The sequence below is a fragment of the Topomyia yanbarensis genome, chromosome 2 (genome assembly GCF_030247195.1).
Source record: "Topomyia yanbarensis strain Yona2022 chromosome 2, ASM3024719v1, whole genome shotgun sequence".
Lineage (NCBI taxonomy): Eukaryota > Metazoa > Arthropoda > Insecta > Diptera > Culicidae > Topomyia > Topomyia yanbarensis.
This window is the reverse complement of record NC_080671.1, coordinates 433,064,611-433,089,558: the sequence shown is the minus strand read 5'-3', so window position 1 is coordinate 433,089,558 and position 24,948 is coordinate 433,064,611. Positions and strand designations below refer to the sequence as shown.

The 24,948-nt window shown below is 38.6% G+C and overlaps 1 protein-coding gene across 18 annotated transcripts in view; it reads right to left on the bottom strand.

The window, feature by feature from the left end:
* Positions 1-24,948, bottom strand: part of LOC131685498 (uncharacterized) — a 238,077-nt gene that overhangs the window by 194,177 nt on the left and 18,952 nt on the right. For 8 of the 18 annotated variants that reach the window (XR_009304818.1, XR_009304819.1, XM_058969252.1 and 5 more), the window contains exon 1: positions 10,474-11,210. The exons of 1 other annotated variant lie outside the window; for it this stretch is intronic. The gene's annotated coding sequence lies outside the window, so the exon portion shown is untranslated. Of the gene's footprint in view, positions 1-9,601; positions 9,746-9,916; positions 10,433-10,473; positions 11,211-24,948 lie in introns of those variants that run through there. 9 more of the 18 variants (XR_009304821.1, XR_009304820.1, XR_009304822.1 and 6 more) reach the window with 5 other exon arrangements.

The window sequence follows — 24,948 nt, the reverse complement described above, 5'->3', positions numbered from 1 at the left end:
CAACTGATATACAACCAAATAGGCTAAATTTTTTCGTAGACTTGTTACATATGTTGCTTGGGTAGCTACTGTCAAAAATTCAAGTTGGGCACTTTTAAGAAAAAAAAGTTATTTAAAAAAACTTTTCCTTGCCTAAACTGAATTTATTTTTCCAGCGTATTTTTATCGAAAACTTAACCCATTATTGCCCAACTTATTTTTCACGCGTAACATAAATTGAGTTTTCCGATTGGAAAAAAATAATGTAGTCATTCCAGTAAAATAGTAGTAGCTGATATACTAAGGAACAACCAGTGAAAATTTCAGATTGATCGATTAATTGGTTCCTGAGATATCGTGGTCGCCGCGAATGAACTTTTTGACAAAATACAACTCCGAGATAATCGAGTTTTACTGTCGGTGCAGCGAATCAACGGTCAAGCGTATCAAATACTACGCACCGCCTACGAGTCGTCAATAGGTAGCGGTTTATGAATCGCTGTAACTCAAGTTTTAGTATTCCGATCTTAATGAAATTTTGAGAAAATTTTCCTCAGCGTATGTAGTTTGAGGATATCTAACTTACAAAAATTCGTTTTTTTCATCATGAAAAAATGTGTAACCCCTTAAGGGAAAATTTAATAAAAACAAAACATAAACACCGGTTTAACCACTCTAACTTCTCTAAACGTTTTCTGTAAGAGTATATGAACAATATCAACTCATTGATAATGCCTGTTCTGCGTTATTGCTTAAGTAATAGGAGCTATTCTTAGCACCTACTATATATAGTAGGTTGGGCAATAATGGGTTAACCAATGAAAGTCGTAATCATCTCAGAATCCAATTTCCCAACTGCTAGTTGCCTGATATACGCAAAAAGTATCAGTAGCGAGTTTGGTATATATTAATAACAAACTATAATGAGGGCAACGATGAATCATTTAACATTATCGATATATACAAGATTTAACTAAATACCACTTAGCCGTGTACGAAGAAGTATCTTGTCTATGTACCCGCCAGGGGAGTAGAGATTGATGGTGTAGTCTGCAACAAAGGCCTTAATTGCAAAGTATGGGGTTCGCTCCTTCAAGAACCCTTTGCTTCGAGCAGTGAAAACTCTGGTTCGCAAGCAATTCTGTTCAGGAAAAATCAAGGAGTATATGAAAACAACTTATTTTCCATCAGCATCATTTCGAACCATTCGCCGAATCTGCTATTCTAAACTTCGTCTTTTGGACGTGGCTAGTCTACTTGTTCGCCTTTTTGTGCTGCGAGGCATCAACTACCGCAATTGCAAACAATTGGGCATAATAGAAACAAGGCACGCTGTGGAAAATGCAGAGAGAATCATGAAAAGTTTTCCTACTGTGGAGAGACTCCGCATGATCTCTCGACATATCCCGCATATAAATTATGTGGGACAAAATGAAACATTCTTTTAAGGAACGCTCCGATAATGCAAAAGTGCGCCACGCCACCAACAACGACTAAATTCTACGTTTCCTTGTACACTAAAGAGCGAGAGTCTGACCATCCCATTGTGGGAACATCTTCTAGTGTGCCTATGAATTTCCGAAAGAGGAAAATCAGTTTTTTCTCCTAAGCTTCCTCGTAAAGGCGTGAGAGTTTCCCTTAAAGAGTGCTGTTACAAAACCGAAGTAAGTGGTTCCTTGTCTCGGTAATCTTAGAAACTGGCAGGAATTTTCACATGGGACATCAACAACCTCAAGTGTCTCTATATTTCAGTCCCAGGTTTTTTACAATGCATTTGTACTACGATTAAAGGAGGCTCTCCGTTTGATGGAGCATGTAAAGCATTTTTTGTATTTCCTGGGGAAAACATGGGAGTTTTTGAGTACTTTATCTGAAAAATCATAGCAGATTACCTTAGTTTGAATTCTTTCGCAGTGCTCCATTCCGGGTAATGAGAAGGCGGACACTTGAATTAGAATGATAATGAGAAGGTGGACATTTAGGCATTAAAAGGTGATATTTATGGAAGACCGCGTAACTTCAACGAGTTTTTAAATATTTCTTCTCAGAGGACGCTCACAAATTTCGTGGATCAACGGAAGTCAGAAATCCCGAAGGTATCAACAAACCTTGGTCCAAGAGAATGGATGAGGGTAATGATATCTCGGCTCATGTACAATCATTATACGTAGAAGACCCATCTCCGGCGTATTGAGATCGTGGAGATCGTGGCTTGTGGTGGCAGTTATCGCGATATTAAACATGTTGTCTGGTCGCGATCTCCGTTAAACGAATCCCTTCGGGCTCGCTCCAGTCCTGTCCGAGATGCTATACCAAATTCATTACTGATACCTTTTGCAGGTATTAGCTAACTAACAGTTGGGAAATTGGATTCTGAGATGATTATGACTTTTATTGGTTCAGTTTTCGATAAAAATGCACTGAAAAAAAAATCAGTGTGGACAAGGAAAATTTTTTTTCAAATAACTTTTTTTCCTTAAAAGTGCCCAACTTGAATTGACGGTAGGTAGGGAACATAATTACCAATCTTGGAACAAAATTTCATCCAAATCAAAGATAGGGTTTTTTGTAAATCGACTTTAAATTTTCAAAATCGTTTTTTTTTTCAGTGTAGAAAACGATGAAGAATTTTTTCAATATTTTTATTAAAAAATTTGGCTAATTTTGTGAAAATTACTCCTTCAACATTTTTCTGTAGGATTTGCCATTTTTAAACTATAGACATTTGAAAAAAATGGTTAAAAAAGTTTGACTCTTTTCAAAAGACAGTCTAGATCATTTTTGGAAAAACAAAGTATGCGAAGTGGCTTTTTGTGACAAAGTTCTCATGTACAGAAAGTTTCATTAACATCTGAGAGAGTGCTGCTAACATTTGTTCGAGTTGGCGCGAAATTCGTCTGTAAAAGCTTCACACGCACGATGAGTGTGACGATTTTGTTTGATTCAGCACTACCAGCATTTCAGCATGGTCGTATCTGGTTTGGAATGATGTTGAGTTTAGAACGAATTTATACTAGAAACTATTTTAAAATTTTCTCAACATGTTAAAAATTTTCGGGGGGGGGGGGGGTAGATTTGAATCTAAGGCTCGTTTTGTCGGGTTAGAAAAAGCTATGCCATCCTACACCACTCTATCGTATAACTTTAACGAGAGATTGCGAAATCCACAAAAGAAATGCAGAATATTTAACCCTTATATTTTTAGAACTTCAAAACTTGCAACATTTTGGGCGGATTAATAGGCTAAGGATGTTGTCTATTTCGACACAGCACACGGACATATATTTGATGGCAACAAGAATATAAACTATATAATTTATCATTCTTCATTTCATGAGTTGTTCTTCAAGGCGACTATTTTCTTTTATGCAAACATTCCGCTCTTACCAGTCAACGCCATCACCATCAAAAAATGAGTTGATTGTTCTTAAGTGAACAAACTCGAGCTAAACTACTTAACGTAGTTAATTGCTTAACCCCTTCATGCCCATGTTGTTTGTGGACAACAACGTTTTCAAACAGCTATAACTTTTGATTGAGGCAAGATTTGCTTACAAAAACAAGTAAGGCTAATAAACCGGACTATATCCTTTCATTTGAGTATTAACAGTTGTAAGGATCAGCTCTAGAAATGAAGTTATTGCAATTAGTCTTATTGGATTCCGATGAAGCAGTGCTGCCAGGAACAGTTTACGTTGAATTTTTCATATATCTTCGTTATGTTGCAATATTATTGAAAACTGATAAAACTTATCTATTTAGACTGCTTTGTCTACGTTTTCCATGCAATTGGACTATTGTAAATATTCTACAAGAATTGAATTGAGCATTGGAAGGTATGAATTGAGCAGCTTCTAGCACTGCGAGGGAAGCATCTATTTTTATGAAAAAAAAAAAGCGTTTCGTGTTTCTTGACCCTACCGTTTTCAAGAAAAAAAAGTTTTGAAAAATTGGGCATGAAAGGGTTAAGTAGGGTTACAGCACCCCTCCTCGACACACTACCAGTTTTCGACCATCCGACCATACAATATGGCAATTTCTGCATGGCACTAGGAAAGCTAGCTCTGGGTAGAGAATTAGTGCTCTTCCCCTACGTGGACAATCTGGGTGGCAAACTCCTGATTGTCTAATTTACTGAGCTCTTCGGCTCCCTTGTGCCATTCAATATTACGACTCGGTTCCCTTGTGCCGTTCAGCAGTGCAACTTCTTGAGCGCTTTGACTCTCTATCCGGTACCATTTAGCACCGCAACTTTTTTAGGCCCTGCGGCTCCCTTATTGTGCCATTTAGCGCCATTTCCTCGTTGAGCTCTCGACTCTAGCCCCCGACGATGTACCTAGCTTACTCAGACGGGGAATACTCCTGCATGATAAAGTTCTCCCGACACCGATTCTTCTTCTGTATTCACCATATTTCTCTCGGGCCTGCCGGTAGGAGGCCGTGGTCAGTTCGACGATTACGGATGGAGCGTCTGGTTCGCTGGCACCCCGACGACCCATACCCGGCGCTCTGTCGCGATAAGCACAAATCTCCGATTGACATAGGAAACGTGCCATTTGAGCCAGTCGCTACTGAATACCCAATAGAGTTGCTCGAAAATGACATTTTTCAGCACAACACTTTTTGAGTTCCTTTTGTGGTCTCAAATTCCTGTGAAAAGTTTGGGAGCGGTCGGTTGCTTCTCGGGTTTGCGCATTGCGTTTAAAGTTTGTATGGGATTTTATATGGGGAAATCAATTATTTTGCATTCACGTTAATAAAGATCGCTATTTCACTCAATATGAAAAACCAGGTTTATAAAACGATAATTCAAACCTTGGTTAACAACTTTGTCGAAACCGGTAACTAGCTACGAGTTTTCAAAAAAATAGTTATAACGATTTTAAAACTTATGGTTCAATCCAAATGCAGAAATTAATTATTTCTTCCAACACTGTCAGTACACCACGACACCGATACTTTAAACTTGAACAAATGAGAATATATTCATCGCAGAGACTTGGTACCTTTGAATGAAATGTTCAGAATGAATAGCTGAATAACACAGACGTAGTCAGAAAATGAAAAGAAGAGGGAGGGGGGAGGCTTGTGTACTCCCCAGTTCCCTTTTTAGATAGTTTAGTATAACATAAGGAGCACATCTTCAACGCAGGTTTGTACCGTCGAATTAAAAATTAATCTTACGTGTTTGAGTGTTACTATTTATCTCATTTAAAATGGTACAACGGTTTATAAGTTTTACATATTTTAAAACCCTATTTCTTAGCCGTTCAGAGTCAGAATTTAAAAAAAAATACATATCCTTAGATTCCTTGAAGTCTCGGAATTGTTTTTTTTAAGTTTTCGTTAGAGAATCTAGGAACGAAACCAGGATAGTTACTTCATACAAGCGTTTTTTGATGAAATTGAGTTAGGTTCACGCAAAACAGAGTTGATCTTGGTGGACCAGCAATATACTTCAGGTTAGAACCCAACGCGATTTCCAGACCTGAGTTAGTTTTTGCATCAAGCAAAAATAACATAAATTTGTAGGTGTAAATCCTAAATATTGTAAATGTTTTTTTTCCCACAACAAAGATTGTAGTATGATTCATATTTGGGTCTCTCAAAATATTAAGAAAGTTCAGTCGTTGACTTTTACAAGGACGTAATGATTCTTTGTCTTATACAAAACAATCTAAAAAGGGACTGGGGAGTACACAAGACCCCCCCCCCATCCCCGCTTCTTTTCATTTTCTGACTACGTTTATTTTATTCAGCAATTCATTCTGAACATTTCATTCAAAGATACCAAGTCTCTGCGATGAATATATTCTCATTTATCTAAGTTTTTAATGTCGATGTCGGTGGTGCACCGGCAGTGTTGGAAAAACTAATCAATTTCTGCATTTGGATTTTACCATAAGTTTTAAAATCGTTATAACTATTTTTTGAAAACTCGTAACTAGTTACGGTCTTCGACAAAGTTGTTAACCAAGGTTTGAACTATAGTTTTATGTAGCTGGTTTTTCATTATCAGTGAAATAGGGATCCTTATCAATTAAAATGCAAAATAATTGATTTCCCCATATAAAATCCCATGCAAACTTTGAATGCAATGCGCAAACCCGGAAAGCAACCAACCGCTACCAAATTTTGCACAGGCATTTGGGACCACAAAAGGAACTCAAAAAGTGCTGTGCCCGCTAGTTTAAATCATTTTGAAGTTTTCCCATACAACCGCGAGCCACTCTAATACCCAACGGTAGATCTAGCCTAATTCGACAGAGTTTCCCGATGGTGAAACCGTTGATCGCTGTTCATCACGCTATTTCCGTTATAAGGCAGTCGTGATCTGCGTCACCACTCTGTTGACCGCGTTTCACGTGAATACCTCGCTTATCATTTTGTGGACGACATTATCCGGGTTGATGTCCGGTCCTCCCGTTTGAAACATCTTTCTGTTTATTGCTTCGAACCTTGGACATTCGAAGACCACTTGCTCCTGTGTCTCCTCGATGTTCTCACCGGAGGTCTTCCACTTTCACCCGCCTTCTCCGTGCTGTAGCCAAGTTCATTGGCCGATCTGCTAGCGAATCGCCTAGTGGTCGCTACGGGTATACTTCTCGCACACTCTCTAGTCTATGTTCGCCATCAGTAAAGAACTCCAGAATGTGACGTCGCTACGACACTCAAAACCTCTAGCGCCCTGGGTATGCATCATGAAAGATTAGTGGCTTCAGCAACGTATCTTGGATGGAAAAAAGCATTATTTTGACAACTTTGGTTTTGATCTAGATAAGTAGAAACTGATCTTTTGACAGGGGCGATCATTCCAAAAAATTTCTTCGGTGAAGTTGTAAAGTAAACTAGGCTCCTCGTAGGTGCGTTACAGCTGCACATGAAGATGCTGTTGATTTTGGGGATCACGAAGCCTTTTGCTCATGAGATTTCTGAAGTTAACTAGGAGCCTCGTTTGATCTATAAAATGGTTCGACCTCTCATCCACCTTAGCTCCCGACGTTTCTCTTGCTTTCCGTCATTCTCTCTTTCTATTACCCTACATAGATCCTCTATGTCCTTGAGCCATTTAGCCCCAAACTCCACTCGGGTACTACCCAGCGGTAAGTTACCACAAGGGATTTAATTCCGGTGTCAGCTCCCATTTTCGTGTCTTTTAATTTTCGTCTCAGTTCTCCATTTGGCTCCTGATACCATGAGCCATTTAGCTTCGGTTTTCGTGAGCTATTTAGCTCCCGGCTTTGTCACAATTTACTCGGATAGATCCCGGAAGCACACTCACCTTCATCCGACTGAGAGTTCCCCGGCGGCGGAATTTCTCTCGGTACCGTCGTTCGTTTCGTGAACCAATTAGTTCGTTGTTTTGTCAACATTACAATTAAGCCTTTTAACGGAACGTGCAAAATTCAGTTTGAAAGACTCTGAAATCAGAGATTATCACTGCTAACGAAGATTGATTAATAAAGAAACAATTTCGATACAATATTGCACAGATGCTATTTTTTCCAGTTTCACTAATCTCACACTTTCACACAAAACGAGTCTCAAGAAAGGAAAGGATTTTTTTTTTATTATTTTGAGGGAGACTGCTGTAGTTGAAAAACTCTACCTAGTCGGGAGCTTTCAAATGTATTGTGTATTGAATAGATGTTCTAGTCGAACTGGAAAAAACGATTCGTTAAGTATTATAAGTTAGTTGATAAAGGTGATTTGATGTGTCACGTAAAAAAACTTTTTTTACTCAAAATGACATTTCAATCCATAGACAGAACCTGAATGATAATCAAAAACCCCGTTGCTCGTTTCATTATCTGATTTAATTTGAGTTGAAAACATTAATTGAGGTATGCATGAAAAATTAGTTTTCAGAAGGCGTGAAGGTACCGAGAAAGGCAAAAGACAGATAATGACTGCCATCCAGTTACGTTAGGCGGTCACATACTCCAAACATTCGGTCAATGATTAGTTTTCTATCGAAATTTAAGTTCTTTTCACCTTGCAAATAATGGTTTTGAATCTTAGTCGAGCTGCTGTGGGGCCGTTCATAAACCACGTAGACTCATAGGGGGACGGGGGGGTCTGGCAAAAGTCTACGTTTGTCTACGAGGGGGGAGGGGGGTCTTTGCAAAAGTCTACGTAGACTTTTATTTTTTATTATTCGTATTACTTATTATAAATTGGATTTAAAGAGAGTTGTATTCAAAATATCGGTCTATTCAGTATTTATGCAGACACTTCAAAGCTAGTACACTATTGAGGCAACTACTCATTAAGCGACCACTCAACCCAGAACCCACGATTTTTTTGGACAATCTCACACTTGTTTTTTTTTGCGTATATTTTGATGTAGTTTTGTCTAGGAATAATACAAAATGTCAGTTCCAAAGACGAACGCACAAAATTCCTCTCGACGGAAGATTTTGACTGTGAAATCATCTGAGACACCACTAGTTAGCAGACATGCATTAAATGTATGAACCATAAAAAGCTAAAAAATGGTCAATGTTAAGCATTGTAATAACAAAGCACCCGATTTTTAACAATAAGTGGATTATTTTTTTTATTTTTTATTAATTGATTTCGGTGGTTAAAGCAGTAATGTAGTTAAACTTCTACAACAAAGTGTATACTCGAGTTAATCAGTTTCTCTTGCAATCATTTACACTGATTTCAAAATCTTTAAACACCCGTTTAATTTTACGTCTTGACCCTACGCAACTCCATGCAAACCGGTTCTACTATATTTTTCTTCGAAAATATTCGGATATTTGATACTTTTCGATAATACTCTTAGGTGATACGGCTATTAATTACATAAGAAAAATAAATATTTTTGGATAGATTTAAATAGCTTCGTTCCCTTAATCAAATAAGGCTGTTTAGATTATCTTATTATCTTAGAAATATTGAAATTTGTTCACAAAAAGTGAAATTTGTATGCATGTTTGGTTTATTATTTTAGTCTAGATGATAGTACACATCGACAGTATTATTTTGTAATTGTTTCTTATAATTTAACAATTTTGAATGTACCAATAAGGCTCAAAAAGTGTTTAGCAATTCTGCATTGTTGGTGTAGGTTGCACTTCGGCCAAAATTTAAGCTAGTTAGAGCAATATATCTTTTTACATATATTTGTGTGACTAACCTTGAAAAGAAGTATTCTGCTACACAAACGTTGGAAAGCACCTTGAATCGGTATTAATTGATTTCATCAATCATAGACAAAAAACCAATGCAAAAAACCTTTCTTTAATATTTAAAAAGCTTAAAATAAATCTGAACGCTAATTTTTAATTGAATATTATAATGATTCTTGCTAATTTCACATCTCCCGCGAATAAAAAAAAATAAAAGTCTACGTAGACTTTTGGCTTGGGGGGGGGGGGGGGGTTGGTAAAAGTCTACTAAAGTCTACTAGGGGGGAGGGGGGGTTGGAAATTCTCAAATTTCGGTCTACGTGGTTTATGAACGGTCCCTGTTTGCCGAACGAATCTACCAACGCCGCAATGTATAACCTCGAAACGGAAAACATAACATTATCTAAGAGTTGGCTGTCGAACCCAACGAAAATATATTACGATCACTGATTAATTTAATAAAAAAAAACGATAAAACCCACCTCGCGGCAGACAAAAACTTTAATAACGCCTACACCGAGATTTGTGCACACTTTTTCATAGTTCAACTACACACATCAAAAACTATAAAAAGAAGACAATCCGCTGTACGACTGTATTTATTCACAGCTGGCTTTATTCTGTACCGTTTATTGCCAATCTACTGGTACGTACGCACACATGCTGCAATCAATACACGCGGGAACAGACCCTACCTCCGGTTTCTTTCCCACACTCTTTTCGCAACCAACCAATCTGATCCGTGGCAGAGAAATGATATTCTTTTCACACGATGATCCCCAAACAAACATACCTACCTACAAACAAAACCAGGCCCGACAGAAACTTATTGGCGCATTGATTTTTATTCGCACATGTTTTATTTGCTTCCAACTTCTCGTTCACTCACGAGTACGACTCGCGCACACATCAGCGAAGCAAAAAAAAAGAATATCGCCCACTTTAGCCTGTCAGAACCTCTCGTGGCCGATTTTGTTGTTGAATTTTTCGCTCTCTTTCTCTCTGCTTTTTGCTGCTGCGGGTTTCAATCCCACAATCAAACCCAACCCGTGTGGCGAAACGATCGTGGCTCGAAACGAACGAAAAAAATGCCATCTAATTGCAAATGGGCTGTTTTTCCCTTGGAATTTTTCGGGGCTTTGTGTTTTGCTATTTTGTTTCGCGTCTGGCTGTGCGCGCTGAACGTTACTCGAAAATTATACCAATTTTTTGTTCCGCTTAACCGTACTTCACAGGTCCGTCGAATGGTCATTTTTTAACTGCTTCACAAGCAATTTTCGACAACGGAAGTCTTGTCGTCGCAAGTACATGTACGATGTAATAGGATTTTATTACAATTCGAACAAAAAGTTACCTCTCCAAAAGTACGAGTAATAACCCCGCGGTTCTCCCCCTTCCACAGGCTGGATAGAAAGTTGCGCGCTACGAGAGTTTTGTTGGAAACAGGAAATTGCGCTAGTCTGTGATGTGCGCAGCACCGTAGTCGGGGCCGATCGGCGAGTCAGGGTACCGCTCATTTATTATTCAAAAAGCGCAACACTCGAAACGCGACAATATTCACGATTTTCTCCATCCGACGACGTTCCGCCGTCGGGTCGTCGTCTGGTGGTGGTGGCAATGGTACTTCGCACAGGCACGCAGTTTTCTAACTTTACACGTTTTACGTTTCGCTACACCTTCTTTGATTCAAGTAAAACTTTCGACACTCACTGCACTACCCACGCCACGAGACACCAGCCAGATCCGATGCACACTTGAAGTGCAGATTCTAGTCGTCCAAAAAGCGAAGGAATTTAGTGTTATTTCTTCTCCCAACATCAAACCCCCACGCGCGCACAATCTTCAACGACACTAAACTCGTCGGTATATACAAAACCCAGCAACAAGAACAAAATAACAATATCCGCTGACACCCCCGCGTCAGCATACAAATACTCCCACACACTCACACAAACACGCGCGCGAGCGAACGATAATCCACTTCAATATTTATTAGATATCCGTCTCCAAGCGTCTAGCGTTCGGATTGAGCTCGAAAACAATAAAGTCACCGATACGCGCCCGATGTCGCAGCTGCACTGATTTCGCTTGCTGAATCCCGAACTCCAGTTTGCCTGCCTCTACCGATCGGCCTTCCACTCTGGAACTCTCTGTGAACATATGTGAGCGAGTACATAGCGAGAAAAAAACAACATCACACACGATCGAGATGCGATTGGTTTTTTTTCATGCACGAGCTGCGCTCTCTGACAAGAGAGTGCCGCTCACGGAATGTGCTTATGGCGACGACAAAGGTGTGTTCCCTCTCCCGGTAGTGAGTGGAGTTTTTTATGGAGTGTGTAGAGAAATAATTTATGATCGTCCATCTACTGGACAAAAATGTGTATTTTTAAAGTGCAGATACAAAGTGATCGCCACCAATACCAACGCCACTCAGTCGAATTATTTTTATATCGAGAGAACGAATGTTGCGCGCGTAGCGATTCGAATCTACCGATCTATACGCATTGAGTGCACGAACTCCATCACGGACACGGACGGCGGCAAGTGTGATGGCACTTGGCTGTTCTTGTGGCTGGCTTAGTTCGAGTATTTTCCAAGATTCGAGCAAATTTTCGGTTCAGCGTACGAAGTCATTACCCTCCAATTGGAACATCAATTAACGCGGGTTTGATTTTCCCACAAAATCACTGTCGGCTTGTATAAGAGGTACGGGAAGCGTACTTAGCCCCAAATAGCAAGAATACACAATATACTTTCCAAATAATGGAAGCGTAAGAAAACAGCTTGCAACACACAGGCAATCGTTGCAGATCGAAAGCTCAAGGAATTTGCGTTTCGACTTCGTCTCATCAGAATCCGACACTAATTTAGTGACAGGACTAAGCTTTTTGAAGCTAGCGTCAATCCGGCGCCAGTTTAGTCCTGTCACTAAGTTAGTGTCGGATTCTGATGAGACGAAGTCGAAACGCAAATTTCATTACTAATTGAGTTATAAGTTTTGTGCCCTTAACGCGCAAATGTGGTTTAAAACAATTTTCTCCTTAGTGGGGAAAATAGTTTTTACCTACTTTGTTCTCCACTAAGGAGAAATACAACATAGTGCATAGTGTTTACTAAGCCAAACCAAGTTTCGACTTCACCAATTCTCATCGGTTTAAATCAAAACTCCTTTTCTTGCGGGACATCAAACAGGACTAGAGGTTTGCTCAGAAACATAGTGTTTTTGGTTTTTGGAGCTAGCGTCAATCCGGCGCTAGTTTAGTCCTGTCACTAAGTTAGTGTTTGATTCTGATGAGACGAAGTCGAAACGCAAATTCCATAACTAATTTAGTTATAAGTTTCGTGCCCTCAAAGCGCAAATGTGGGTTAAAACAATTTTCTCTTTAGTGGTCAACAAATAGTTTTTATCTAATTTTTTCTCCACTAAGGAGAAATACAACATACTGCCGTATTACTCATTCAATTGAATATTGTGCAAATATATATATTCACTTCACTAAATATCTATAGGTAATTGTTTTGCCTTTCTCCTATGGAAAGGCTATGCAATCACTCTGAAAACCGGCTTTTTGACTGAGGCCCAGAGGGCTGAGTCTCTAATACCATTCGACTCAGTTCGTCGAGTTCGGCAAATGTCTGTGTGTGTGCGTATGTGTGTGTGTATGTATGTATGTATGTATGTATGTGACCAAACATATGCACATCGGTTCCTCGGAGATAGCTGAACCGATTTTATCAAACTTAGTCTCAAACGAAAGGTATAACGTTCCCATAGGCAGCTATTGAATTTCATTTAATTCTGACTTCCGGTTCCGAAGTTACGGAGTAAAGAGTCCGGTCACGCATGAAATTCCCATATAAATCGGCATCAGCATGTTATCTAAAAGATGCAAAACTTCATAAAATGTGGCCTAAATTATTTGGATTTGTAGTTTCAGCTCACTGATGTCCAATCAAACTCACGTTGGCCAATTTGGACACCTTCGGCGGAACCGGAAACTTCTGGAAAATGACCAAGTTCCTAAATTTAATTCACATTTGCTTCTTAGAAATGTCTGTCTCAATTTTCTCAAACTTAGTCTCAAATGAAAGCTGCTGCATCCCTATTAACTGCTCTTAAATTCCATTGGAATCGGAGTTCTGGTTCCTGTGTTACGGGTTGAAGTATGAGGTCACATGCGAAATTCCCATATAAACCGGTATAATCATTACATCTAAATGATGCAAAACTAATTGAAATGAATTTTACATTGTTTGAAATTGTTGGTCCTGATCACTTATTGCAAATCAAAGTCTCTATGACCACTTTGGGAACCATCGAGGCTTCCAGAAGGTGCGAAGAAATGACCAAATTCTGAAATTAGAGTCACACCTGTTTCTCATATATTGTTGAATCGATTCTCACAATCTTATTCTTAAATGAAGGGTATAGTATTCAAATTGATTGCTACCGATTGTCATTTTAACGGAGTATTGGTTCCGGAGTTATAAATAAAAGAATACGTTCACATCATAAATTTCCCAAATAAATCTTTTTGTCCTTCTCCTATAGAAAAATTATGCAATCACCAGCCGTAACTCTTATACCATTCAACTCACTTCCTCGAGTTCGGCGAATGTGTGTGTGCGTATGTACTAGATCTCTCCACATTTTGAAAAAGTTTTGAAATATACATGGGTCAGCTCAAATTTTTAATTTAGGTGTGAATTTAAGAACTTTCGTCAAAAATGGCTTAATTTGGACATGATTTAGAGGTGTCTCCAATCAAAAGTCGTGTTTTTGATATGTTTCAATAGGAAGATCACTTATACTCTGATTTAATAGGCCCTACATTGACCCACAAATCATCACAGGTTGTTCCTTAGACATATCTTAACATGTTTTAACGGGTCAACATAGCTCTAATCGCAATAGAAATTTGGTAACTCGATTTTCATATAGAAAAGTTTATCAAAACCAAGGAAATTTAGTAATATTTTTTCTTGGTTCTGGCAACTCTGAATGCTGGTTGACAAGTGCGATTATACAGTAAATTCCCATATAAACTGGTACTGCCATGATAGCTAGAAGATGTAAAACTTATTAAAATACCTGTTAAATTACTTAGATTCGCTGGCCTGTAGTCACTTTGATCACATTGGTCACCTAGAATGTCTTCATGCCTCGGAAATCTTGCCAATGTTCAGAGTTAATTTCACGCCTATTCCTCAGAGAGCATTCTTGACCGTTTTCCATCATCTTCTATATATGAAGTGATTGGTGCGATGCTTCATGCTTGAATTTCATTCCGATCTGACTTTCGGCTCCTGAGTTATAGGTTGGTTAGTGCGGTCACATAGGAATTTCCTATATACCTGTACATTACTTAAACGGTTAAAAACCACAAAATGTGATTATTGCAACCACAGCAAATAAATTAATTTCGACCGAAGTTCTGGCAACATTGCCCAGACCGACTGTAAAATGAACTCTTTGTTGCTTTGGTTTTGAGTATACGCGAAAGCATTGCGAATCTTTTCTAAAATTCACTTTGCAACTTTTCAGCCATGCACCACCAGGTATGTATGTATGTATGTATGTGACCAAAAATAAGCACATCGGTTACTCGGCGATGGCTCAACCGATTTCATCAAACTTAGTCTCAAATGAAAGGTACAACGTTTCCATAGGCTGCTATTGAATTTCATTAAATTCCGAGTTCCGGAGTTACGGGTTTAAGAGTGCGGACACATAGCAAATTCACATTTTTGCCTTTCTCCTATAGAAAGGTTATGCAATCACTCTGAACATCGTCAATCTAATTTTTTTTTTACTTACATAAGTTTTCTGTATTTTAACAGGGTCGTAGTTAGGGGGATACGGTGAGGGGAACCCCCCCCCCCACATCACTCACCACCCTTCCCTAAACCGCCCTACGCGAATAAAACTTTCTTATTCCTCTAAAAAAAAATTTTGAAATGATTTTGAGTTGAGACTAATTTAAAATTTCTTAACAATTTGAAAATCTTTAGCGGGGTCTAAACCCCCGAACCCCTTCTTCTGGATCCGCCGCTGGGTTCAAGTGTTTCAGCATCGACACATAGCAACTCAAGTTCGTAGCTGTCGATTCATTGTACGTATGTGTAAATCGCACAGAATATCTAATAGACAGTTCCATCATTATATTAAACATAACCAGCCATGGAATCGTAGTTTGGATAAATGAGAAAGGCACAATTGCACCACTATGTGGATTAAAACGGGTTTTTTAGTCTTGGTAAAGCACACAAAACAATAATTATTATCGCTTGCAGTAACTCTAGCCAGCAATTGGTTTCGGGGGCTTAAAATTGAATGCCCTAAAATTTCTGACCAGGCAAGCAATTTGAGGATATGGTAAAACAGTCGAACTTTGCTTCGGCCTGAACTGGCCCATTACACAGTGGTCCAGAATGCAAATTTAGTAGGAATTTTGAGATTTTACTAAAACTAAACAACTTAACCTTATTATGTCTTTGGAGAAGTTTTCGTAGTTTTTGAGACCCTTCTTTTGTTAAAACAACAGTTTATCTCGAACGGTTTGAAGTGTAACTTTTTAATCATTCTAGCTAGAGCCAAGTTGTAGAACGACAAATTCTCTAAGCTCTCTCCGTCATATTTTTCATTTTACAACAAATTTAAAATCGAAGGTTACGGTGTTTCTTAGTGTTTGGTAGAAAAACTGTTTTGTTCAAATACCTTTTGCGGCATTGATTTAAAACTGAAGTAGTCTTCAGACAACGTTAAGATTGTTTTAGGGCGAATCATTTGTTTCACGGCACCACATATCTAACTATTTTCGTTAAAAAGTTGTGAGCACTTTTTCTCCAAAAATGGGGTTCTTTGGAATAACAATATCACTCATTGAGGCAAACAAAAGATAATTCTTTTACAACTATACAGTCATGATTTGAGTTATAATGTAGCAAAAAATAGCGAATGCGAAATTTATTTAAATTTCATAAAATGCATTTCAAAACATCTATTTTTAATATATTAGGTGCTGATATCTTTTGAATAATAGAAGCTAGAGTTTTGATGTGTTAGAAGAAAATGTTCGTCTTCAAGACTCTTCAAGAACATCTGAAGGATAGGTTGGAAAAAAATAAAACTGAAAAAGTTATATTAAAAATTTGGTTTTTCATGAATTGACCCTTTTTAAGGGACCATCCATAAATGACGTTGCATTATATGGGGGAGGAGGGTGTTTTGTATTTTGTGATGATGTGTGACGAAAGGGGTGTAGGGGTTCATGTCATGCTACGTAGCCTTTTTAAAGGGGAAGAAAATCAAATTTTAAAAAACTTCGTCGAACACACTGGAACTCTATGTTATGTATTTTTCATTATACAAGAAATATACTGAAAAAATAGGGTTTTTCTTAAAAAATGGTTTCATATATATTTGGAAAGAGAATAGCTCATCCTAATATACTGATCCTCTAGCTTCTTTCGTTATAAAGTTATATTACTTTTAACTAAAAATGAACTTTTTTTGAGTATAGGTATATTGGAAGATATATAAAAATATCGTATTTGCCATTTTCTGGTGTTCTTTACTACAAAGAATGATATTTCATATGACAGCATCGGTATTAAATGTTAAGTGCCCTAATAGAAGATAATGCTATTTGAAAAAATCATATACTTTATGTAAAAGTTCTCATAACTCTAAAACGAAAAAAGTGTAGTAGTTGGTGTATAAAAACAAATTATGCACCCTAAAAGAATCTCAATTGTCGAAAGGGTAGTGTAAAATAAAAACTACATAAATTATTGAAATAAAACGTTTTTTCAAGGAACACTCTGAAGCTTACATTTGGATATGTCGAACAATGGAAAGTATAAAAAATAGAGCTTGCATGCTTTTAGCATTTTTTTTCTAAACGTGTTGTTCTACAACTTCACCACCAAGACAGTCGAGCTGTATCTCAAACGGTTTATATGTTCAATTTTAAGACTTGCTAAAATTAGAACCACCCTAGCTTCAGTTTAAACGGAAAGGTGGGCCTTGCAAAGCACAAAAACTTTCCTAAACATAATGGAAGGTTAAGTTGTTTAGTTTTAGCAAAAAGTTAAAATTCCTGCTAAATTTACATTCTTGACCACTGTGCAGTAAGTAAGGACCCGCAAGGTCAAGAAGCAAGGAAGAAGATCTGATTACGAACGTCAAGTCAGCAATCACGATGATGGCACGAAAGTTACAATAGCGAGTGAGAAACGATCGACCCGAACGGCGCAGTTGGAGAAGAAACAAATGTTTCCCAGCCGCGTAGAACGGTCAACACACAACGGAACGTCGCGCACACGAATTCAGACAAACAACTGTCAAAACTCGATTCATTGCTTTAAATTTTTACATCTCCTTTTGGCTCCATTTGGCTAATGCATGACGCCGTGTCCTATAGATGAATTATAAAAAAAACTTGCGAAGATAACCTGGAGTAAGAAAATCATATTTTCCGGAACAAATCAATCGTAAGATGAATAAGGACTCGTCCTCTCTAGTTATAGATCTCTAATTCTATTCTTTTAATTCATATTGGGATGCATACTGTCCATGAAAGCATAAGAGTCCCATATGAATTTTTTGTCGAAAATGAGTTAGCTATCTGTTGGATTGTATTCTGAATCACCACTGTATCACAATGCACAAATATGATCACCAGGTTTGTTTAGAAAACATCGAAAAAATATCAAAACATGGTTGTCTCATCCATAAGACTCAATGAAAATATAATACTTTAACAGCAATTTTCTAGGCTTGCTGTTTTTCAATATGGGACTCTTATGCCTTTATGGGCAGCATACTACCATGCCAATTATCAATTGCAAATAAACTATTGCATATACTGTTTTGGCAGCCATACGCGAGCTTTTGAATGTATGCAAACAATACTTTGAGATAAATTTACGAAAAAACAAATTCAAATTTAAAAACAATAATCTCATTATTTTCTCATGCGTTTAGGAATTCTAAAACAAAGTGATTTAATATGATATGATTATGGTGTTGGTAGCGATGAAGAAATTCGTCTCATCGTTAATTTCAAGGGAAAAAATCAGAAAAATATTGATTGTTTAATTTTTAAATTATTGCAAGTTAGCGTTGCTTTTTTGAAGAATTTGATGATTGTTAAAACATTGAGAAAACTCGTCTATCCTACGAAATGTTTGAATTTTGGCACTATTTGGTCGCATATATTTACCACAATCTTGCATTTAATTTCAAAATATGACAATCTAGCATTAACATATTTTTTTAAGCCTCCAGACGCAACGTTGTGTGCCGACAGAATTAGTTTGTGGTTTAAGCCTCTTCTTTATTCGGTTCACTATTATTCGTTTCGCTTCGATGTACTATGGCCATTTACTGTCGAGCGAAAAGGTACGGCTAGAAAGGGGCACTGATGTGCCGTGGAAGATAGTGCGCGAAGGAAAGATATGACAAACATATTCACGGCGAAACGAGAATTTCGAAAGTGAATGCGAGAAATCCGATATGCTTTTACTGACTTTCTCGTTTCGAATACCTGTAAAAATATCTTGTCTCTTATTTAGCTATTTAGCTGGAGTTTCACTAAGAATTAAATGATTCTGAAACTATTCCAGACCTCGAGGTTAAAAATGTAGCCGGATATTGTAACAAAAATCCCGCTGTAAAATGATGCAATGCAAGCCAAAGGACACAACGCCTGTTGATAACTCGACTGAGAAGCACGCATTCTCGCAACCTATGTTTTTTAATCCGCTCAAACGAATGTGCGAAAACGGTGACGAGGGCTTCTCGCACAGTAGTGTACCGAGTGGTAATGCTTTTGGCGATCATTGCTCGGCGTAGCGGACATGGTTTTGACGGCCTTGCAATGATGATGTCCAGGACAATGTTGCCTTAATCCATGACATTCACTTTTACCCTTATCCTGCAGGCGTTCCAGTATGCAGCAGAAAAGTAAAGTTTCACTTATTATAATTTCTTATTTCCACTTTTTGCCTTTCTCAATAGAAAGGTATTGCAATTGCTCTGAAAACCGACTGTTTAACGGAGGCCCGGAGGGCCGAGTGGCATATACCATTCGATTCAGTTCGTCGAGTTTTTCAAGAGTTGTTCTACTGGAGCTATAGAGCTAGGTTCTCGGAAGGGCTCCCCGTCAGAATCACATACTACAATTTGCAGACGAGACAGGGGAATGGCGCCCACTAGATCACTGCTCTAGGCCAATTGTAGCGGGCCGTGATTCTGAATGTGATATTCATTGTACGGTTCAGCTATGTGCGGGCGTAGGGACTTCACGATCGCGTGTATCATCGCGAAGGACTCGAGCATTTGTGCGTTAACATGTTCGGTCGCGTGTACGTTTGTATGTCGCGTGTGCTAATGTGTATGTAACTCGCGTGTATAAATTTTATTTTAAAACCGTGTGCCTTTCGCATATTCGCCTGTGTTCTTGGATGATCGCGCGCGGACCGTGAATCTAATAGTTTATTTTTGGTGTACGGCTCAGAAGAAAGTGAGATCTTCCATGTCATGTCGGTATTTTTTGATTGGTCCTACTGAATGTATGGACCTAAGTTAATAGGATAGAGGGTAATGGTTTCCGGACGTGACCGATTCACGATCGCGCGAACACGGACGTTTGTAGATTCGCGTTTGGGACAGTGTTTGAAACTTCGTAAGTGCTAACACGTTCACCTTATTACCGGGGTGTTACCAAGGTTGCGCGATCGCGGGCGTAGGTGTGCGTTGTTAATCGCGAAGGGCCTCAGCGTTCGTATGTAAACGTGTTTGTCACGTGTGCTCACGGGCATGTAACTTCGCGTGTACAAAACTGGACTTTGTAACCGTGTGGCCGTTCCTATACACGCGTGCGAGCGTGAGAACCGGTTCTCACAGTAAAGATGGACAAATCTGTCTATGCCAGGAGACATTCGGGTGAACTCGAGTGATTCGTAGTTATGCTGCCTAAGCTCGACCCTCACCAGCAGAAGACAAAAGTTAAGCCCGTAAGATATTAAGCCTGTTCTAATGAACGTGCCACTTCTAGTTTCCGATCTGTATACTTCACATCCTTGCTCTCACTTGAGTACTATGGCTCTAGTTTTCATAACTTTCCCTACCCAGTAATCTCTAACTAATTAAATGTCGTTAAAATGTAAAATAGAAAATGTGACTAATATAGTCCAAATTAAAAAAAAATAAGAGGAAAGAAAAAACAAAATTACAAATGTAAATGCGAATGAGAATCGCTTTATCAAAAACAAACCAACGCAATTGTGAATTATCCACGATTTAATATCGAATATCGAGTGTACATTTCAGCTAACATTGTCGAGATCGACGGCGTGCTAACTGAAGGTTCCTTGTTTCTTGTTCTCCTAACAAATAGGTGAATATTTCTGAATTCCAAAACCTTCTGCGGGACAAGAAACATACAACTTGAAGGTTATATCAGGTAAGTAAACGCAATATCACACACATGAAAGGCACAAATCTTCGATCAACATGGAAAACGTACCATTTGAGCCAGACGCTACTGATTCCTGAATATCAGGCAGAGATGATGCTTAAATTATCAAACGTTTGACATTATTTCAAGTCACATTCAAATGCACTGCACTATCGGACTAAATGCTGGGCAAACTTCAATGTGTTAAAATAAAGCGAAGTACTACGTCTTCACCACAACTTCCATGAAACAAAAAGTAAGTGTTGACCAAATCCTTCATTGTTTTTGAAATCGTGGCTCAACTCAAGAATATTATCCTTGCCTTGCTCTCAGCTACTAGCGAGCTAACTGGACAACTAATCGATAAATAGTAAACTAAACTAATGATCCGCGAGCCCGACCACACCATGACCAATCGGTTTGTAGTTTCCCTTTGCTCCAAAGGCTAACTTTCCAGAGTAGCTTAGATAAACAAAACCCTGACTTCTAATTTCGCTGGTGTAAACAAGTTAGGCCAATGCTATTGTGAATGACCCACGATTTAATATCGAATATCGCGTATACACGCCAGCTAATATCGTCGAAATCGACGACGTGCTAACTGATGGGGCCTGGTTTCTCTTTGATCAAAAGAGCGGGATGGATATTTTTAATTCCAAAACCTTCCGCAGGGCAAGCTACATATAAATCGAAATTTATTACCTAAGTAAAGGCAGTATCTGGCAAACGTGATGCTTAATTTATCACACGTTCGAAATTATTTCAAGTGATATTTAAAGGTACTGCTCTTCCGAACTACATACAGCAGGGCAAACTTCGACGTGCTAAAATAAAGAGAAGTACTGCATCTTCGCCACGACTTACACGTATAAAATGGTGAGTATTGACCAATTCCTTCAATGGTTTTGAAATCGCGGCTCGACTATCTGCCTGGCTCTCAACTACTAGCGAGGTAGCAGGACAACTAATCGCTAAATAGCCCTTTTTGTCTACACGTATCGGTTTCGATGGTTAATATCTACATCGAGTAGCATGAAGAACACCGTTATTGTACGATGGAACAGTGGGAGATTTGTCCCAAAATTGGACACATTCAAACTTCTTCAGACGACATGTTGTAACATGTTCGCAACATTGCCTTTTTGTTAAAAAAAAATTTGTGTTTTTGACATGATAGTTCCTCGTGAAGGAGTACTTTTGGGCATACGAAAATGTTACTCCTTTTATAAGATCTAGCCCCACCCCCCCATATTTCCCCCTTTATTGAAGTGGTGGTCTATCAAGTTCCTATCTAAGGAAGATTCACTAATCCATTGCGTTTGTTTATATCCCACTCAGGAGCTCCATTAAATTTTCAGCTGCTCAAAGATATAAACTAAGGTTCTCCATGCACACCGTCTGATCTTAGTGGACTCTCATGATCTCGTTTGAGATAGTCTTACGATGATAATCCGACCTCCGAGTTCTGCATGACTATCCTAAGGGTTATATGGTCTCAAAGAAATGAGTACTGTAAAGTCGTAATTACTGAATCCCATAAGTACAATATTACGTAGATGATGAAACTGAATAGTATGCACTTTTTCAGCAAGCGTTTTACGTCTTGTATGGGTGGTCTAGTTAGGCAAACTCTGTAAAACCTGTTGCAGAGATTTTCAAACTCATTAAGCTGACATAGTTCGCAAGGAAATATCTCGTGTAGCAGGCCATCTGTTCGTGTGGCTTGAAGAGTGACATTCACATCGGAACCATTAACCAGGTAATTTATATGCAAGAGAACCTCTGTTGCCTTTCCTCAAGCAACACAATTGTTCCCTTCTGTTTAGGCCGAATTTGGCATCTTTCCATCAGTGGCGGATCCAGGTGGAGGGTCCTGGAGGTCTGAACCCCCTTCCCCCGAAAATTTTCAACCTGTTGAGAAATTTTAAATTAGATACAATTTTATATTAGTTTTAAACTAAAATCCTTTCAAACCAAATTTTACCACCACAACTGATTTTCACTAACTGAAGTGTTTACGTATAACGTATTGTACAATTTTCATTCCAAAATCTAAATTTCGGACCCTTCCCGAAATTTATTTCTGGATCCGCCCTTGCATGCCATTACGGAAAAAGATCATGGAATGGTACGCCGCGAACAACGTCCAGGTGGACCCTCTCGACACGCTAGAGCTCCGCCCAATAGAAAAATATTGGTCAATCGTCAAGCGGGTCGTCAAGAAGACGCGAAAAATAGTTGCCAGCGAGATGAAAATCAAGAAAAACTGGCATCCTGCCGCGAGGAAAGTGATCAAGTAGGCTATGCAAAACTTGACGGAAGGAGTCAAACGAAAGGCTCGGAAAATTTCATTCACTGAAAACGAAGCTTGAGTGACTATTTTTTTCTTTATTATGTATGTAAACTTGCAAAAGAAACATGATTTTATATTTTAAAGAAAAGTTGGACCGATGTACACACCAATGACCAATTTTTGATCGTAACACCCTTTAAGACGGTCATTGTCATATGATGCCTCATCCATCCTAAACAGTTCGCAGACCTTTGAAAAACTTCAAGAAAGGCAGAAGTCGCTTTTGAACAAAGTCGTCCTTGTAGATTTGTACAGTTACAGATGAGATGAAGGGCTGAAGCATTTTGCCACATCCGCAGAGTGCTTGCAAGACCAGGAGTTATTTGTCGCACAAATGAAATTCGAAACAAAAATTGAAAAAAATACTATTTTATGAATAAATTGTGGGTTCAAATAAATCCAGATTTCTCTGATGAATACCAATATTATAAGAACAATTCACATTCAACACGATTGTAAGCATATTTGCAGAAGCATCGCGCGCACACATTAATATCGTTAAAAGTAACCTTGAAGCAGGCAATAGATTAAATGCTCCATTAATACTAGTGGATCGCCAATATGTGGCAAGAGGCAACCCTGACTACCAGGCATTTTACACTATGGCAGAAGACCACTCCCATGCTTCAATTTACTACCGAATTGGCTTCTGCTTCTTCTTCTTCTTCTACACTTTTCCAACAGCAAGCTACGAGGTCAGCTTTTTCGCAACGTCACATCGCCATAAACGGAAAATTGTAATAATAATCCCATAATGATTATATCGCTGGAAGCAGCTTGCTAATGGCGGGAAGCACCGGCGCTGATGTAATGATTCTGCATTGGCTCATTAGGTTTGATTTGATTTCCACCGAGCGCGCTCCACCACCGCGTGTTGGCTCTCGTGGATTTATTTTTCTACACCTTACATCGATATATACACACAAAAATTTGATTTATTTTTGCGGTATTTTCATCAACTGAAAGTTTTAGCATTCCAAATTACCGAAAGTTCAGCAATGTAAATTTAACCCGTTTGACAGATTTACTTTACAGAAAATCAGCAACTGACAGCTGTCAAATTGACGACACAATTACCGAATTTTCAGCATTTCGGGAAATGCAAGGGCAGGATCCGCCAGTTGGTTTTTTCTTCCGAACAAAAAAACGGCATCTTGGATTGCAGAAACTTTCAGCTGATGAAAATTCAGCCAAAAAATTTTAGCTGACGGTCGACGAAAAAAATTTAGTGTGTATGTATGAATATTTCACCTTCTCTGAAGCTGTAGGATTTCGCACAAAGTAACCCTATCAGCAATAGGGATCTTTAATTTGGAAAATCACTTCATTTTTCATATGTACGGGCGGAAAATTTAATTAATATTCATCATGCTGGTTATCGTGTTTCTGATAGATTCTAAAATCAGATGGGGCTTTGATAAAAAATTAACAAAGTTTTCACTGAAGTGTCTATCACCAAGAAAAACAAAGCAACCAGAGTTCAATTTTAGGAATCAGGAATAAGTAGCGACTGGCTCAAACCGCACGTTCCCCATGTTGATCGGAGATTTGTGCCTTGCCGCGGTTTGTCTTTTCACCATTTTCCCTAATGGGAAGGATTGGAGAAGTGGTATGGTTAGGGATAAGGAAAATAACGACATAGAGAACATAGACAATACGGAAGCATTCTTAGATCCCAAGGGGATAAAAAACACTTCTCGAAGAGCGGATATACCAACACAGCGAGGAGATATTGAAATAACAGACCGACCCGGAAGAGACATTGTAATGTGGTAACGCTCACTTTAAGATCGATTCTAATAATTTATTAGAAAACCTGGATTTATAATCCATAAAAGCACCTAAAACAGACAACATAACTGTTCCCGCCGATCTATTGTTTACAAAAGAGTCTATGATCCCCGCCCTCCCGACTAGCCGGAACCACATGCGTTATAGATTAGTACACTGAGCACTAACGTTGATTTAATATTCATTTCGTTAAAAGGATCTGTTCTCGTAAATCTTG